General features: G+C 42.4%; 1 protein-coding gene across 5 annotated transcripts in view; it reads right to left on the bottom strand.

Annotated features, from left to right (window-relative positions):
• Positions 1–2,501, bottom strand: part of NXPE3 (neurexophilin and PC-esterase domain family member 3) — a 66,619-nt gene extending 64,118 nt beyond the window's left edge. The window contains exon 1 of one of the 5 annotated variants that reach the window (XM_080654595.1): positions 2,169–2,501. The gene's annotated coding sequence lies outside the window, so the exon portion shown is untranslated. Of the gene's footprint in view, positions 1–1,686; positions 2,034–2,168 lie in introns of those variants that run through there. The other 4 variants (XM_080654597.1, XM_080654596.1, XM_080654598.1 and 1 more) reach the window with 4 other exon arrangements.
• Between the last annotated feature and the right edge of the window lie 14,741 nt (positions 2,502–17,242).

Genomic DNA, 17,242 nt, shown 5'->3' with positions numbered 1-17,242 from the left:
AAAGCAAACAACAGTTAATTGGAAGGCCTTTCTGATTGGTGTTTCTAGTTTGAGAAAGATAAATATCACAAGATCTCATTCATTTGTGGAACATAATGAACAACATAAACTGATGAACAAAAACAGATCCAGAGACAGAGAAGCATCGATCAGATGCTCAAACCTCAAAGGGAAGGTAGGGGAGGGTGGGGGTAAGGGGGAGAGATCAACCAAAGGACTTGTATGCATGCATATAGGCATAACCAATGGACACAGACACCAGGGGAGTGAGAGCATGAATGGGAGGAGGGCAATGGGGGGATAAGGACACATATGTAATACCTTAATCAATAAAAATAAAATTGGAAGGCCGAAACCGGTTTGGCTCAGTGGATAGAGCGTCAGCCTGCGGACTGAAGGGTCCCGGGTTCGATTCCGGTCAAGGGCATGTACCTTGGTTGCGAACACATCCCCAGTGGGAGGTGTGCAGGAGGCAGCTGATCGATGTTTCTCTCTCATCGATGTTTCTAGCTCTCTATCCCTCTCCCTTCCTCTCTGTGAAATATCAATAAAATAAAATAAAATAAAATAAAATAAAATAAAATAAAATAAAATAAAATAAAATAAAATAAAATAATAAAATAAAATAAAATATATTTTTAAAAAAATTGGAAGGCCAATGGACTTTGATATTCAGCAGGGCTGAATCCTGCTGTGATTGCAAAGGGCTCCAGGCAATTTCAACCTGATAATCTTTACAGTGAATACCAAACTTTACCTTTGATCTGCCTGCATGCACTGCTAAAGGGAAAATGTGTATTCAAGTGAATAAAAAGCATAGGGGACCCAGAAGTTGGTGTCTCTTCAAGAAAGAGGCTCCGCCTGGCCCCCAAAGCCTTCTAAATTCATATTTCTTGTATAGCATTTTCATTTATGCGTCGGCCCCTCCTTCAGATCCTGAACCTCAGGGCAAAGGTCACAGCAAGACACAATCTGTGGGAGTAGGGTCCAAGAAATAGCTTTTAATAAAGGTCTGGAGATTATTATAATGGGCAGCCGGGTAGCAGAACCACTAGTACGGGATGGCCAGGGAGTGTTATCTGCAAGGCTTGGTCAGGGATGACCTTTCTGAAATGTTAGAATTGAAACTTACATTGTATCCTCAGGACACCCCAATTCTGAGGCACAGGGGACAGACAGCCAAGCCCACTTTACAGATCTACCCCTTTGTTTCCATTCTCAGTAACAAATAACAGCACTTTATCAGACCCAGAGAGACTGTGAAGATAACAAGACATGGAGAGAAGATACTCAACAATCAAAGAGAAGCAGAACCCGACACTATGGAAAAATAGTGTGCTACCACCTCCGCTGTGGAATCAGATCATTTATCGGGGTCAGGGAATCCTGCCAGCTTCAAGCACACCCTAATGTTCCAGATGATAATTAACTACAGTGTGGACAGGGGTGGCTCATCAGAGCAGTGTGACTCTTAATCTTGAGGAAATGTGACAGCAGTCTTTCTTTAGAGTAAATAATGAAAAGCAATAAAAAGTTTACAAACAGGCAAGTACACACAATTAAAACAACAACAACAACCCTGTCTGAGAATCCCTCTTCCCACCCTACTGGCCTTTGATCGAGCAGAGATGGGCAACAGGCCACACGGTCTCCACATCAAGTCAACCTCGTTTTACCCACTACGACCTGAATCAGATGTCAGCAAGGCCAGAACAGTCTCCCGCGCGGCGGCCCAGAGCAGCGATGAGACCAGAGATGGAGCTGCAGGGGCGGGGGCAGGGGTGCCTAGCGCCGGTCCCCAGGTCCGGCTCCGCGGCGCTGCGGCTGCACTGCACGCGCCCGCGTTGCAGCGAGTCGGGAAAAGGGAGGATGGAGATGCTCTCCCAGCCAGGACAGGCCACAGCTCGAACTACTCCGGTCCCAGGCTGCGGCGGCCGGGGGCTCCACCCCTGCCCCCGCCGTGGGCCGGATCCTCTCCTCCCAGGCGCCCACGCCCCCAGCCCTGCCTCCTGCGGCTGCACAACCTCGGCTCTAGGCCGGGGACCGGGACTCAGAGGCGGTGCGTGCGGAGGAAGGACCTTGGAAGCCGAGAGGCGCGCGCGAGGAGCCGGCAATGGACGGCAGAGGCAGGCCGGGTGCCCGCACACAACCCGCAGGCCCGCACTCACCTGCACGCTCGCCTGCAGCCGTGCGCTCAGAGCTCAGGCGCCGCGATGCGGACCGCTGGGCCCTGCTTCATGAACACGCTACGTCTCACCCCAACCGCAGGCTACGATTGGTCGCGCTTCGGGAGGGGCGGGCCGAGGACATCGACTGGCCACCGCCGGCGGCGCCAAGCGCGGGCGGGGTGGAGGGGGGCGGAGCCGGGAGCCCAGGCCCCGAAGTTGTTATCTTCGGGCTCTGCGCGCGCTGGCCTGTCCCGCGGCTATTGCCCGGAGGCCTGAACTCTGGGCCTTTTGGGGGCCCAGCTCCTCTCTGCCCCGGACAGTCAGGGTTTCCCCGGGAACATCCGTTTCAAGTCTTCTCTTGTCTGCGAAGTGATCAAACCGGAGACGCACTACTTGCGGCGGAATGTTTTTTAGTTCCGTGTGTCAAAGAAATACGATTTACTAATTAGGGGCTACACTATCTGTACTTAGAAATAAATGAGATGACAAATGAAAAGTGCCCAACACGGTGTCCCAAATCTCTTCCTCTTCAATTCCCTATCTCAGGTTATGACACAGCATAACAAATTTCTAAATGTTGCATATATGATAACCTAATTAAGAGATTAAAAAAATGAGAACATACATAAATATATGTATGCTATGATATAAAATCAAAGAAACTGGTCATTTCTGACTTGTCTGAAAAAATAGTTTAGATGGTAATGTTACAAAACTTTATTTCTTTAAGTAAAGCAAAGCATGGTTCCTAAGATTAGATAAGCAAAAGCAAATTAAACCTGTTTCTGAAGCAGCTAACCTGGGGGCTGTTCACCAGCAAATCTGGCTACCTCTCTGGTGGCAAATGCTTGTAGAACTGAGTTCATTCAGTTCCTGATCTGGTTCCTTTGTTTCTTCCTTTTGAACAAGAAACTGAAATTTGGGCCCCCAAGAACCATCAAAGAAGCATTATTCAAAATAAGTGACTGTTGTCACATTAGATACTGTTCTTAAGTGAACATGGAACATTCTCAAAGATAGACCACATGGTAGGACATAAAACAAGTTTCTGCAAGTTCAAGAAGATTGAAATTATATCAAACATCTTCTTGGATCACAATGGCATCAAACCAGAAATCAACCACTGTAAAAAATAAACTCAAAAACATTCAAACACATAGAGGCTAAATGGCATGTTATTAAACAGTGAATGGATCACCAATGAGATCAAGAAAGAAATAAAAATGAAAATGAACACACAAAATATATGAGATACAGCAAAAGTAGTCCTGAGAGAAAAGTTCATAGCATTACAGGCCTACCTCAAGACACAAGAAAAAGCTCTAATAAACTAACACCACAACTGAAAGCATTAGAGAGTGAGTGGCCCAGAGGAAGGAGAAGGAAAGAAATAAAGATCAGAGCAGAAATAAATGACATAGAGACTAAAAAAACAATACAAAGGATCAATGAAACCAAGAGCTTCTTCTTTGAAAATAAAAACAAGATTGATGAACATTCAGCCAGAAAACTTGAATTGGCTGATAACAACTAATGAAATTGAAGCAGTAATCAAAAAACTCTTAGCAAACAACAGTGTTTGGAAGCCGAGAGGCGCCTGTGAAGTCATCAGGCAAGTTTTACCAAACATTCAAAGCAGAATTAACACCTATTCTCTTCAAACTATTTCAAAAAATTCAAGCTCTTTTTACAAGATAAGCATTACCCTAATCCCCAAACCAGATAAAGACACTACAAATAAAGGAAATTCTAGGCCAATATCTCTGATTAACATAGATGCTAAAATCCTCAGCAAAATATCAGATCCAACAATGCATGAGCAAGTGGGATTTATTCCATGGATGCAAGGCTGGTACAATAAATGCAAATCAATAAATTTGCTATGTCAGATAAACAAAATGAAGGATAAAACTCACATGATCATATCAATAGATGCAGAAAAAGCATTTGACAAAATCCAGCACCCATTTTTTATTAAAACTCTCAGCAAAGTGGGACTAGAGAGAACATACATCAACTTAATAAAAGCCATATATGACAAACCTACAGTCAACATCATAGTCAATGGTCAAAAACTAAAAGCATTTCTCTTGAGAACAGGGACAAGATAGGGATGCGCACTTTCACCACTCTTATTCAACACAGTACTGGAAGTCCTATCCACAGCTCTCAGACAAGAAGAAAACATAAAAGGCATCCAAACTGGAAAGAAAGAAGTTAAACTGTCATTTTTTGTAGATGACATAATATTGTACATAGAAAACCCTAAAGACTACACCAAAAACTACTAGATTTAATAAATGAATTTGGAAAAGAAATAGCATACAAAATTAACAAATTGATGGAAATTTTATACACCATTAATAAACTCTCAGAAAGAGAAATTTAGAAATCAATCCAATATAACACTGCAACAACAACAACAAAAAATAAGATACCTAGAGTAAACTTAACCAAGGTGGTAAAAGATCTGTATTCAGAAAGCTATAGTACATTAGAAAAAGAAATAGAGGAAGATACAGACAAGTGGAAGCATATATAGTGTTCATGGATAGGGAGAATTAATGTCATTAAAATGTCCATACTACCCAAAGCAACCTACAGATTCAATGCAATTCCTATTAAAATACCATCAGTATACTTCACATAAGTAGAACAGATATTCCAAAAATGTATATGGAACCCAAAAAGATCCTGACTAGCTGCAGCAATCTTGAGAAAGAAGAACAAAGTTGGAGGTATCACAATATTAGATATCAAACTAGACTACAAAGACTGGTATTGGTACAAGAACAAGAATATGGATCAATGGAACAGAACAGAGACCCCAGAAATCAACCCACGTTATTATGGTCAATTAATATTTGACAAAGGAGGCAAGAGCATACAATGGAGTCAAGACAGTCTCTTCAATAAATGGTGCTGAGAAATTGGACAGGCACATTCAAAACAAACAAACAAACAAACAAACAAAACTAGACCACCCATGTACACCATACACAAGCATAAACACAAAATGGATAGAAGTCTTCAATGTAAGTCACAAAACCATAAAAATCCCAAGAGAAAATGTAGGCAGCAAAATCTCAGACATCTCACCAGGCAGAATTTTTCACTGGGCAAGAGACACAAAGGAAAAAATAAACAAAGGGAACTACATCAAAATAAAAAGCTTCTGCAAAAGAAACCATTCTCAACATACAAAGGGAACATACCATATGGGAGAACATATTTGCCAATGATATATCTGATAAGGGGTTAATCTCCAAAATATATAAAGAACTCTTACAACTCAACAAGAGGAAGACAATCAAATTAAAAAATGGACAAGGGAGCCCTTGATGGTTTGGCTCAGTGGATAGAGCATCAATCTACGGACTGAAGTGTCCCTTGCTGGATTCCGGTCGAGAGCACATGCCCAGGTTGCGGGCTCAATCCCCAGTAGGGGGCGTACAGGAGGCAGCCAATCAACTATTCTCCCTCATCGTTGATTTTTCTATCTCTCTCCCTCTCCCTTCATCTCTGAAATCAATGAAAATATATTTTTTTTAAAAATGGGCAAGGGACCTTAATAGATACTTCTCCAAAGAGGACATGCAGATGGCTATTAGACATATGAAAAATGCTCAACATCACTAATAATTTAATGCAAATTAAAATAATTAGGTATCACCTTACACCTGCCAGAATGGCTACAATCAATAAATCAACAAACAAGTTTTGGTGAGGATGTGGAGAAAAGGGAACCCTAGTGCACTGCAGGTAGGAGTGCAGACTGGTACAGCCACTGTGGAAAACAGTATGGAGTTTCTTAAAAAATTAAAAATGGAACTGCTGGGGTCTGGCCAATCGGGACTGAGTGAGACAGGCCAGACACGCCCTAGAGCTCTCCCACGGTCCCTCCCCAGCTGGCCCACCTCCTACATCCCTCCCCAGCCCCAGTGGGGTCCCGAGGCCATGCACCAGTGGTAGGCTGTGCACCGGTGGGGTCCCTAGGCTGCCCTCTCACAATCCTGGATCCCTCGGGGGATGTCAGAGATCTGGTTTAGGCCTAATCCTACTCAACGCAGGAGCTGCCCCCTGGTGGTGGTCAGTGCACTACCACAGGGGGAGTGCCGGGGAGTGCAGCAGTGGTGGCAGGAGCTTCTCCAACCTCACAGCAGCACTAAGGATGTCCTACTGACGGCCATTCCCCAAGGGCTCCTGGACTGCGAGAGGGCGCAGGCCGGGCTGAGGGACAACCCCCCCCCCCCCCCCAGTGCACAAATTTCATGCATTGGGCCTCTAGTATAAAGAAAGAGAGCATAACTAGAAAAAGTGATTTTGGTGGAGTTTTTGAAAAGTTACCTACTTTCAAGTGATGTAGGTATTGAGGATCCTGGAGTCTTACTATGCCTCATTTCCCTTTTTATTTAATTTTTATATTTGACATAATACACTGTATTATTTCTATAATATATAAATTACAATTAAGGTTATTTTAGCTTAATTTTCATTGTAAAGAAAAAGTTTAAAGATTGAGATAATTAGAGGAGTGGGAGATAAATGATAGATGTTAAGAGGGTATATGTGTATATGTCAAGAAGAAAGAAATTATGTCATTCTGAGGGGAAATTAATCTAGTTGATAATTCTGTGTTCCAAGCAAACATTTATTGAAAATTATATAATATTTTTCTTTCTAAAATAATTTGTTTCATCAGCAGAGTAATTACAGTCATTCATTCAACATATTTAAAGTAACAACTGATACTTTTTGCAACTGCTTTGTTTTTAATGCACTAGTCAAATAAAGGATTTTTACTGCAAAATGAAAGTAAAATTATATATGTACACAAATACCTCTGAACATAAAAATATACGCAAATATTTTTGGAAAAGCAAAAATAAATTAAAATATTTCAAAGGATCAAGATATTAAATTGGGCTAGCGTTAAACAAAAGAACACCTTTTAGTAGGTAATACATAATTCATACTTAAAAGAGGATGCCTATGAACAAAAGCCTATACCAATTTATAGGGAATATAGAATCAATTTAGGAGAAAAGAAGAAAATAGTAATGATATGTCAAAATTTTTTGTGATGAATTCTTAATTCTAAACTATTATGGGTATCTTTAGGTGAGCACTGGATAGTAAATTAACACATTTTTAATTGAGAGTGACGTTATTAGAGTCAGATCTAGGGTCGTGTAAAATGGATTTGCAAGCCCTAGCTGGTTTGGCTCAGGCGATAGAGTGTCGGCCTGCGGACTTAAAGGTCCCAGGTTCGATTCCAGTCCAGGGCATATGCCCAGGTTTCGGGCCCAGTGGGGGGCGTGCAGGAGGCAGCCAATCGATGATTCTCTCAGCATTGATGTTTCTATCTCTCTCTCTTCCTCTCCTTTCCTCTCTAAAATCAATAAAAATATATTTTTAAAAAAATGAATTTGCAAGACGTCTAGGTAGGTGATGTTTTCCACAGAAATTATATATATATCCAAAGAAGAAGAAAAGTCAAAGTCAATTAACCTCTGGTCCAAGGAGCTGATGATTTTGTCACTGAAAAATATTAAAAGTTATAAAGAAGTTAGGTTAAGTGAGAAAAGATGAGGTCAGTTTTGATGTGTGTGATTTAAAGGGCTCATGATAATTACAGTTGAAGTGTCCAGAGGAAAAGATGAGGACTGATGTAAAATAGGAATTAGGAATTCTAACAAGAAAGGAGATTCATTTAAATTACTTCAAATTGTGTATATTCCCTGTAAAGATACACAACCAAATAAGCATCTAAAAAATTTCAACAAACAAGACTTTATAGAACTACTAGAGGCCCAGTGCACGTGCACGGGGGGTAGGGGGACCCCTCAGTCCGGCCTACACCCTCTCCAATCCGGGACCCCTTGGGGGATGTCCGACTGCCGGTTTGTGCCCGCACTTTTAACAGATGACAGCTCCATTGTTGTTTCTTTCTGTTCATGCTTAAACCCATTGGAATTAGTAGGTACTCAAAGTGTGTATACATTTTGGAGGGACACCCTGTATATCTCTAGTCAGCAGTGAAAGGAACCAATGGCGGATTTTGAATCCCCAGACAGGGAACCTTGCTCACTCCCCGCATGTCTCCCCAATTCACTTTCCACCTTTGTGGGCAGCGGGAGAATCAATGTTTTCTCTCATTAACTCGGAAAAGCACGTCCTGTCACCCACTGCCTGGCAAGAGTGTACTAGGCCCCAAGCGAGCGAGGCTCAGTCAGGGCAGCCTTCACTCCTGGGTGCCGGCACCCAAAGTGCACATTCCTCCTCTGCAGTCACCCCAACTATCCCACTGTTTCACTGAGAGGACAGAACTCCTTGTCTCCTCTGGGTTCCCGATCTGGAACGCTGACCGAAGGCACCTCAGGAAGGGCCGCCCGCACCCACCAGGTGTGTATGTCCACACCTGCTTCCGCCTCAGCACCTGCATTAGCCCCACGGAGGTGATCTCGTCGCTGCACTGGCTTCCACGGGAACAGGGCATCACCACTCCGCCCTCTCACTGTCATCTCACAGATGCCCACCCTCAGCACCCAGAACACCCAAACACATCCTGTGGGGGACGTAGGCATGCTGGGGTTGATGGAAATGTGCCGGAGGGGTGGGGGGGAACTTGCACGTGCCATGGTCTGGGACTGTCGCAGGCACGCGTGGGTGACAGCACACTAGGGGATGTTTGCATGCCATGGGGGGAGGCCTGCGGCTGCGCAGATCCGCAAACCCCCATGGCGCGGCCAGGAGGACGTCAATCTGGCCTGCCAAGGTGGCTGTCCCTGCGACCAAGGAAGCCAAGCTCCCGCCAACCCCCGCCCACTCTGCTCCGGCTGCTACCATCTTTGTCACATCAATTTGCATATTCCCTCCTTATGGCTGTGGGCACTGCCATCTTTTCAAAGTGATGGTCAATTTGCATATTACTCTTTTATTAGATAGGAGGATTATCAGAGGACCATTGTAGACTCAATGTGGGTCTTGGGACTTTAACAGTAGGAATCTCTGTGTATGTAGTCTGATCATCTGTGGCTAGAAGGAAGAATGTGCTGTATTCTTGCCAACATGTGCTCCTAGAATTTTCACCTGAAGGATTCTCTGAGTAGGGTAACAGTCCAGAGGGTGGGCTGCACAAGTTAATGGGCTGTGCTAGAGAAGATTCAACATGATTACCAAATTTATTTTATTGTCATCCTGGGTACACAGTTCAACTATATTTTTCTGCCTCCTCTGCAGTTAGGTAGGGCCTTGTGACTAAGTTCAGAGCAATGGAACTGGCATTGTGGAGACAGATGTGTGCCATTTCCAGTACTGATACCTTAAACATCTTGTATGGTTCTCCTTAATATCTCTCCTCTCTATCTGTTAGCAGGATGATGCCAAGGGAATCTTAAAGCTATTGGGTAGAACAAGGGTCTCACTATCTGGGATGATCTTACTTAATGCTATTCTTGCTACAAGTTAAAATGTATCAAAGTATTTTGTTGACAGAGCTGTAAATAACATGTGCTCGTTGGGAACCCAACCAGATAAGTGTAGCAAACTGCTAAATAAATAAACAAATAAATAAAAGAAATCAACATATAATTAACCAAATAGTTTATATAAGCAATGGCTAAGCCTCCCTTGCCAGAGACAGAGGCTTTGGATGGGAATCCCCTGTCTCTCTTTTTCTTCGCAAGTAAGTAAGACTATGGCGGCCACATCTCCTTATTGAGTAGAACATCCCAAGCGGCAAACCTCTTGAGATAGGGAACCAAGCCACCTGTTGAGGTGGCATGAAAGGAATCTGGACCTCAAATCATCATTTGGGTTAAATCCACGGGGCCCAATAAGTGAAAAATAAACTTTTACTATATAAAGTCACTGAAATTTGATCATGGTACTGGCTTTACTGAGGCAGCCTAGAACTGAACCCATATGATCTTTGAGGTATGTCTGTCACATACCGAAGGGAGGTGATTTTAAAAATTGATCAACTTGTACACTTAAGATTTCTCTTTTTACTACATATTAATGTATATTGATGCAAAAACATACAGGCAGAGATGGAGAATCATTCAGTAGTCATGGAGATAAGCACGTTTTATTTAAAAATCTTTCCCCCTTCTCAACCATGTCACTGATGACCAATCAGGGTTGTCATTGCTGGCTCGTTCCAGGTGGAAGGTGTGTCATGGGGTCTGTTATCGCCGAGGGCTCCATGGTGACCGGACAGTCCCTGTGTGAATGGTCCATGGAGGCACTGTGGTCCTCTGTAGAGCCGGGCTTTGGGCCCATCCTTGGGAAGCTGGGCGAGGAGGCAGTGCAGCTGCTGCCCCATGGCTTGAGTCCGCGCTTCCCGGTCCATGTCCTCCAGTGGGAGATATTAGCCTTTTCACCTGTCATCACTTCTTGGCGGATCTCGTATTTATAGTTAGACTTGTTCTGTCTGTTCGGAGTAGACTTTATGTAAGACGTGAAGTGCAGCCAGCAGAAGCACTGGCTGCACAGGTTGAGGAGAAATGCCAGCTCATTGACCAGTTGAGCGCAGCTAAAGAGGAGTGCACGGAGATCCAGTCATTCTTAGAGGATGGCAGGAGTGAGAAACAGGCATTAAGTATACCCAGCCTTGCTGACGCTTACAGAAAGGTCATCATGACCTACAGGAAGCGGAAGCAGGGGATTACATCCCTGGCTCACGAACTGAAGGATGAGAGATCCAAATGCTCCAGGCAAGAGGAGGAGATGGCGGAAATGCTAAAGATGCTGAGGTCCCTGGAAGAGGTCGTGAAAATATCCACTTCACAAGCTGCTTTTCCAAACCTGCCCAGGATGCCAGGAGCCAAGCCCTGATGGTCCCCTCCTCAGGAGTGCACCCAAGTCTTTAAGCAGCGCTGTTCCCTCATCTCCACGTGGGCTCTCCAGCTGCCAGCTGTGCCGCCCACCTGGGCTTCCATCTGGACCAGTGGATACCTCCCTAGGCTGGACTCTTCCTCCTCCACATGCTGTATACAGCGGTCAGCTCCTGCATGGATGATCCCTCCAAGTGTAAAGAACATAAGATCTGCTGCAACACACCAAGAAATGGGAGCTTCTCCATAGTCACAGAATGTTTGGATTCTCTCTTAGCAGCAATGATAGAAATGTACTTAAGAGATGCATCTTTGACTCAAATCAAATCTTCACCAAACTACATTTTTCAGATTTTTGTGATTGTTTTATATATCCTATCTAATAAAAGAGTAATATGCAAATTAACCATCACTCCGCTATACCCACCAGCCACGCCCACCAGCTAATCAGGAGCAAATATGCAAATAAACCCAACCAAGATGGCTACAGCCACAGAGAGCAGGAGAGAGGCTTGGGTTTCCCCGGCAATGGAGGAAGCCAAGCTTTCTGCCTGCCCTTGCCGGCCTAGGCCTCCACTCAAGGTTACAAAGTTTCAATGATAGAAGGTACATAAATCCAAACAGAAATGGTGGCAGCCACAGAGCTGGAAAGAGCAGGAGGCTAGGGTTGCCCCGGTGATGGAGGAAGCCAAGCTTTCCGCACACCCTGGCCAGCCCAGGCCTCCGCTTAAGGCTACAAAGTTTCAATTATAGAAGATACATAAATCCCAACAGAAATGGCTGCCACCACAGAGCTAGCAGAAGGCTTGGCTCCGCTCCAGGCTACAAAGTTTCAATTGTAGAAGATAAATAAACCCCAGATACCAGGGCCTCCACTTGGGTCGCTGCGGGGCGTGGCCGGCCTGCAAACCACCACAGGCCCCTCGCCCAGGCCGCCTCATGCAACAAGGGAACCCCCACCCTGATCCAGGACACCCTTCAGGGCAAACCAGCTGGCCCCCACCCATGCACCAGACCTCTATCCTATCTAATAAAAGAGTAATATGCAGATTGACCATCACTCCAACACACAAGATGGCTGCCTCCATGTGGTCAAAGATCCTGCCCCCATGTGGACAAAAGATGGCCACGAGATGGCCAGCAAGGGAGGGCAGTTGGGAGGAACCAGGTCTGCAAGGGAGGGCAGTTGTGGGCGATCAGGCCAGCAGGGGAGGGCAGTTGGGAGGGACCAGGTCTGCAAAGGAGGGCAGTTGGGGGCGATCAAGCCTGCAGGGGAGGGCAGTTAGGGGTGACCAAGCTGGCAGAGGAGGGAAGTTGGGGGTGACCAGGCCTGCAGGGAAAGGTTGTTGGGAGGGATCCAGGCCTGCAGGGGAGAGCAGTTAGGGGTGACCAGGCCTGCAGGGGAGGGCAGTTGGGGGGACCCAGGCCTGTAGGGGAGAGCAGTTGGGGGGGAACCAGGCCTGCAGGGGAGGACAGCTTTACTTCTTCTTTTCCAATTTGGATGCCTTTTATTTCTTCTTCTTGTCTAATTGCAATGGCTAATACTTCTAGTACTATGTCAAACAGGAGTGGCGAGAGTGGGCATTCCTGTCTTGTTCCTGTTCTTAGGGGAAATGGTTTTAGTTTTTGCCCATTGAGTATGATGTTAGCTGTGGGTTTATCTTATATAGCTTTTATTATGTTGAGGTATGATCCTTCTATTCCCACCTTGTTGAGAGTTTTTATCAAGAAAGGGTGTTGGATTTTGTCAAATGCTTTTTCTGCATCAATTGATATGACTATGTGATTTTTATCTCTCAATTTGTTTATGTGATGTATCACATTTATTGATTTGCGGATATTGTACCATCCTTACATTCCTGGGATAAACCCTACTTGGTCATGAAGTAAAGCTGTCCTTATTTGCAGATGACATGATATTGTACATAAAAAACCCGAAAGACTCCATCAGGCCCAGTGCACAGGACCCCTTGGGGGATGTCTGACTGATGGCTTAGGCCTGCTCCCTGGGGGACTGGGCCTACGCTGGCAGTAAGACATCCCTCTGGTAGCCCAGGAGCCCTCAGGGGGAAGCGGGCCTAAGCCGTAGGTTGGACATCTTTAGTGCTGCACCACAGCTGTGCTGGCCAGCCATGAGGCAGCTTCTGGCTGAGCAGTGCTCCCCCTGTGGAAGCACAGACCACCATGGGGCAACTCCTGTGTTGATCATCTGCCCCCTGGTGGTCAGTGAGCATCATAGCAACTGGTCGTTCCCAGTCATTCTGCCCAATTTTCATGTTACCCTTTTATTATATAGGATGGGACCCCTGTTGTTATATGCATGGGTCCATTATGGACCAAAATGTCATTATGCAGCAGATGATTGTATATGTGTCAGACTTTATCAAACTGTCCACTTCATTTTAAAAAAATATTTTTATTGATTTCAGAGAGGAAGGGAGAGGGAGAAACATCCATGATGAGAATTATTGATTGGCTGCCTCCTGCATGCCCTACACTGGGGATTGAGCTCATAACCTGGGCATGTGACCTGGCCAGGGATAGAACCGTGACCTCCTGGTTCATAGGTTGACACTCAACCACTGAGCCATGCTGGCCAGGCTAAATTGTCCACTTTAAGTAAGTGCAGTTCACAATATATCAATTATATTTCATTAAATTTTTTGTTAAAGTTCAAGGTTAGGTATGTCATTTTTGTGTGATTTCCTACTCTAACCAATTATTTGATCAACCAACTATATTAGTCTGCTCAGGCTGCCGTAACAAAATACCACTGATTGAGTGCTGGAAGCCAAGATCAACAGTAATTAATACAAATGCGAGAAGTCTGAATACACTATAGGGCTTTGATATTCAGAAGGCTGAATGTCTGATTGTTATTACCTGCTGCTGACTCAATGGCAGAAGGCAACCCCCCCTAACCTGATAATCCTTTTACTGTTTACTAAACATTACCTTTGATATGCCTGTTTGCATTCCTAAAAGGCAATTGTGTATTCCAGTAAATAAAAAGAAGATGGGTGCAGATATTCAGTGGAGCTTAGTCCCTTGAACTAAGTTCACAGCAGGCTTCCCCCATAATTTCCAAATTTATATTTCTTGTCTTGTGTATTAATTTGCACGTCAGCCCTTTCTCCAGGACTTTGAAACAAGGCCACACGGGCTGTGGCCTCACAATTGATTGGTTAAAACAGAAATGTATTTTCTCATATTTCTGGAAGCTGTAAGTCCAAGATCAAGGTACCAGCAAGGTTGGTTTCTGGTGAAAACTCTCTTCATGGGCCTGCAGATGAGTGGTTGTTATTTTTTTTTCCCCACTGTATCCTCCTTGTATCTCTTCCTTTTCTTATAGGAACACCAGAAATATTGGGTTAGGGTCCCACCCTTATGACCTCTTTTAACCTTAATTACCTCCTCAAGCCCTTCTCTCCAAATAGTTACATTGGGGTTAGACCTTCAACATATGAATTTGGCAGGGAATACAATCAGTCCATAACAGGAACAAACTACAGGTTCTAACTGTGTAAAATAAGAGGGCTTTTACCCAGCTTATTCACTTACCCCTAATACTTTCAGCATATACTGTTTCAACAGCATTCTACAGTGTCACCTGTGCTCGTGGAGGGACCACATTTGCTCTTCTCTACCCAGAGCATTTCAGTAACTATCCTGAAAGTAATTAAATCTATACCAAATGAAAGTAAATGAGCATTCTTTCCATTTCATATCCATTATCCATTTTCTTAAGGGTAGGACTATTTTATTGTAAATTCACTTACACGACAACATTACTCAGAACTTTCTTTGGTAGACTTCTGTCTGTAGTTTGTTCTGATTTTTAATTGTCCATTAATTATAAGCACAATGAATAACAACCATTACTACTAATTATAATAAACAGATAATCACTCAAACAAAGGTACAAACTTTTTATTTAGAATTAGAGACTCAAATACAAATTAAATAAATACAATATATGGAGCCTTCATAAAAACAGACCAAACCCCTTCAAATCATCTACTATTTCTACAACAAAATTGAAACCTAAAAAGAGTACAAAATCAAAGTATTTTTAAATTATTTTCAACATTAAAATTATTACAAAACAAAGAAATTTAATTAGAAAATGAACACAGCTACTGCAGAGATACCCCTGCTATTCACTAAAATGAATTAAGAAATTAAAATTTAGTATGATTTCTATTCACAAATTAAAAGCACCTAATTAAAAAAACACAACAATTATTTGTTTCTTTCCAGACTGTGAGGTCTACTTTACTTGACTTAAAAAAAAAATCTATCTATCTATCTATTTATCTATCATCTATCTACCTATCTATCTATCTATTTTATTGATTTCAGAGAGGAAAAGTGAGAGATAGAAACATCAATGATGAGAATCATTGATTGGCTACCTCCTGCATGCCCTACACTGGGGATCAAGCCTGCAACCTGGGCATGTGCCCTGACCAGAACTGTGATCTCCTGGTTCAGAGGTTGATGTTCAACCACTGAGCCACACTGGCTGGGCTGTTTATTTGTCTTTAATTTTAATATGGCACAATAGATTTGATCAGCAAAAGCAGTATCACTAAAAATGTTTACAATGTTCCTTAGACTCTTTCTGCTTTACTTCATGAATGAGAGGGGTCATATATTTAAAAGTTAAAACATTACAATATAATAGGTACCTCTTAATAAGGTGCATGGCAAAATAACAATATACATTAAACAATAAAATCTTTTTATTTCATTTATGAACAGAAAATTGATCAGACACATTTTATGTCTTCCCTTTTTACTAGGTCTTAATTCTCCAGAAAAAAAAGATTGCATATTATTTTTATAAATCCAATTCTAAGAATTTGCATCAAAAAGGGCAGCAAGGGAGATAGTATAATTTTTACATCCGTATTGTTTTTGAATATATTTATAAAAGTGGAACTAAACTTGTCTTAAAGAGAAAACTGAAAAATACCCTATTATGGTGTTTGTATATTTAAAATAATCCAAAACAAAAGAAAAATCTACACTCAAAGAAGGAATCCTCATCATTCAAAAATATAATTATTTGCAACTATACAAATAATTATAAGGTTTTCCTAAAACATGAACATCTGAGCCTTAAACTTATAGAACCAAATTATATTATACTAGAGGCCCGATGCACAAAATTCGTGCACGAGTAGGCCTTCCTTCCCCTGGCTGCTGGCACAGGCTTCCCTCTGGCACCCGGGACCCGGGCTTCCCTCCTGGTCCCGGGCTTCCCTCGCAGCCTTGGCTTCATCCAGAAGGTCATCCAGAAGGATGTTTGGTCTAATTAGCATATTACGCTTTTATTATTATAGATATGGATCAACTATTATAATTGGAGCTTTCTGCACACCAGGAGAGTTAAAACTTTTAGCATCTGTTGTTCTGTAAAACTGAAGATGAAATATAATCAAATTCAGCATTTCACTAGAAAATTTTATATCTCTCAGAAACCTGTTATACTTGTCATCAAATAAATGGACTCCCAAGATCCAGCTATCCTTTAAAATGTTTTGTTTCTACTATTGCTCTTTAAAAACCATTTTAATCAAATTAAATTTCTTAGATAAAATTCACTCAGGGTTCTGAATGAATTGTTTTGTTTTTTAAATACTTTGCCTTGAGGGGTTGAGTTCTAGCTCTCAGAAATGTTTGTTCTCTTTCAAAGAGAATGGAAAATATGTGAGATTTTCTTACTGACTCACTAAATATAAAGATTAATAGTGTATAATAAACTTTGGAACACAGTAACTTAAGTTTTCAGTTTATTTACTACTAACTAGCTACAACATTAGGATGAATAATCTCTAAGGTTCCTTCCAATTCTCACATGGTATGATTTTGTGCTTCTGCAGAAATATCTACTTAATACATTGACTTTTCCATAAATCAAGAGAACTAACATGAACTAAAATAACACAGCTGAATTAAATTTCTCCTATAAGAAAAAACACAAAGACCATGTTAAAGGTCAACTTCCCAAACTCTATTAGACCCATTCACTCTCTAGTCAGACCAATGAACAGCACAAATAATTAAAAACCAAATTTTAGTTAAATAAATAATTTTAAATTACATTGTAAGCCTATTAAATATTTAAAATATATTAACTCTATGCCAGTTTTCCTGCATTCTAATTTACATTATTTTCATTCTATCTACATTCAAGATAATCTGTAAAGGTAATGTAGGGGGTTACTT

Source organism: Plecotus auritus (assembly GCF_963455305.1).
Source record: "Plecotus auritus genome assembly, chromosome: 2".
Classification (NCBI taxonomy): Eukaryota; Metazoa; Chordata; class Mammalia; order Chiroptera; family Vespertilionidae; genus Plecotus; species Plecotus auritus.
Note: the sequence above shows the minus strand (reverse complement) of the source record. Positions and strands in the feature narration are given on the sequence as shown.